The sequence below is a fragment of the Cynoglossus semilaevis genome, chromosome 18 (assembly GCF_000523025.1).
Source record: "Cynoglossus semilaevis isolate Cse_v1.0 chromosome 18, Cse_v1.0, whole genome shotgun sequence".
NCBI classification, from domain to species: domain Eukaryota; kingdom Metazoa; phylum Chordata; class Actinopteri; order Pleuronectiformes; family Cynoglossidae; genus Cynoglossus; species Cynoglossus semilaevis.
Window position 1 is genome coordinate 1,634,778 of NC_024324.1, and position 2,697 is coordinate 1,637,474.

The following is a 2,697-nucleotide window of genomic DNA, read 5'->3' on the forward strand; positions in this document are numbered from 1 at the left end:
TCTGAGGCAGCAGAGAGGAAAAGACAGGTCCGCAGTTGGCTCCGCGAAGGACTCGTCAAGATCCGGGTCTGGCAGCAGACCTACTTCACGTATGGCCGTGGATGTGGAACACAGCCAGAGGGATTCAGCGACTGACAGTCCAGAGGTCAGTGCCCTTTCAGAAAAAAAAGGAATTCCAAGGAAATGCACGCAGAGAAAAAAAAAAAAACAGCTGTCAGGGGCGTATCCTGGTTCAAAGGAAAACCCCGTCTCTGGTCCTGAGCCGGTCCTAACGATGCCGTCAGTGCAGGAAAAACCAAAGACAGCGAGTGTGTGAGCCGCTCCAGCTGAGAGCACCGGCGTGTGGTCAGTTTGCTGAGCGACGCTCCGGTCAGCTGTGCATACGTGTCCACGAGTGTTTCGTCTGCGTGTGTGTTTTGTGTGTTTGTGTGTGTGTTTGTGTGTGTAGAGAGGGAGCGATGAAGGGAAGCCCGGCGCTCCGGTGACAACACGGAGCCAGGATCGGTCTCTGCCTCGGCTGGATATTCTCATCTGCTCTATCCTCTGCTTACAGACGCCGGCAGAGAGAGAGAGAGAGAGAGAGAGAGAGGGAGGGAGAGGGAGGGAGAGCCAGAGAGAGAGAGGGAGAAAAAATGCTTTTATCTCCTGGCTGCTGCAGCCTCACACTCTCTCACAACCCACCCCTCCCTTCTTGGCTCTCCTCCTCCTCCGATCTGCTTCCTAGTTCCTCCTACCTCTCTCTCTCTCTCTCTCTCTTTACCCTCTTTCTCACACATTTCCATCCAAACACACATGACCGTGCACACACACTGGACCCAAACCTCCTCTGAATGACAGGCAGCACCGTGGTTGTGGAGGCGACGTCACAACACACGGTAACAACAGTAACAACGGTAACAACGGTAACAACCCTCACAGCCAGAAATGTTGGCGCTGCTTCTCGTCACCTCTTCTCCACCATCGCTGACTGTCAGCGAGGCCGAGGTGTAAGAATAGATCTGGTTTAAAAATGAAACACGGAGGGAAAAAAGGCAGAGGAACAGATTATAAGATGGGAAACTGAAGGGAAAAAAATGAAAATTAGGTCGAAAAAAATTAGAGCTTTCTTTATCAAATAAATTGATTTTAGACAGAAATATAAATTAATAATATGATTTGGACAAGTTTGGCGGGCCGGATTAAAAAGCCAAACGGGCCGCTTTCGGTCCCCGGGCCGTAGTTTGCCCACTCCTGGTCCAGAACCAGGAACTTTTGCTGTGACTAGTTTGGAATGTGAACCAGATTTTCAGCAAATAAAAATGTTGTGAATTGAATTTCCATCAGTGAGCGCTCCTTCAGTATTATGGTCTGTCTGTGGTCACAGCAGGAAACGCCAGGACAAATCAACAGCACTGGTTCAAACTGCAGGGTTTGACACTGAGCGAATCACTTTTACGCTCAGCCTGTTGCCAGGCAGAATCCATAAAATAAATAACTTTTTTTACATTGAGTGTAATTGGCTTATACCATGGTTTGTGACAGGTCGACTGGTATCAGCCAATCAAATTTCAAAATAAAACCTCTTTCAGACTTCATTCTGTCAGTTTCAGATACTGAATGACCTTTGACCTGTTGTTTTGAAACATTATCTTTGAATGAAAAAAGTAAAGCGATATGACTGGATTCCTTTGAAATGAAATAAAGTAGTAAAACTGAAGTACTTTTTTTTTTTTACTGCGACCTGGTACCAACTGACCTATGGACCGGCATTGGTCCCCTGGCCAGGGGTTGGGGACCCCCAGTTTAAGAAACACTGGTATAATGGACTTTATCATAACTACGTCTTTGGGGTTCTGGAAAAACTTAATAAAACAAAATGAGGGGAAAAAATAGCAGCAGTAAAATTTAGAAGCAACAAGAATCGATTTGTTCACAAAAATAATAGATAAGATAGAAGATAAACAGTCTTTCTCACAGCGCCGACCCACCGGTACAGGCTGAGTACAGTACTGCAGTACCAGCAGCAGCAGCAGCAGCTGTACTGCAGATATATTTTTTTAACTTGCTGAGGCAGCTGACATGAAACACTGTGTCCTCTCCTCTCAGGAACTCCCCTCAGGAACCTCCACTCTTCTTCTTCTTCTACTACTGTTACACTGACTGACTGTCTTCATGACGCTGTTACTACAGCCAGGAAACTTCCCAGGGTTCCTCACTCTGGGTTTATTCACTCTGTGTCACAGCTTATTGTACAGACCCACAGAGAGGCTCTGAACGACACTGATGAAGTGGCTCCACCTGCTGACCGTGACTTAAACCTTCACCTTACACCAACTGAGAAATGGACCCTGGAGTTAGCCAATCACAGGCAGACACAGAGGAACAGCAGGAAAGGATGACGAAGGGGAATTTATGAGGAGACTGCTGCCATCCTGTGGCTCGGCTGAGTCACTGCAGTCAGACCTTGTATTAATGAACTGTAAATAAACATATATTTGATCTGACTTGTGTTGGACAAACACGTATACATGTAAGTGATCAAAATTCTGCTGAGCCCCCATATAAAATGAGTGAAGGAGTAACAACAACTGTCGATAACACACTCGACCCAGATGAGGAGTCACGGCTCACAGGGGAGATCTCTGATAGGTGGATCAGTGGAAAAATGGAGGCCTATTTCCAGAAATAACGTCTTCTTCATCATTATCATCATCATCA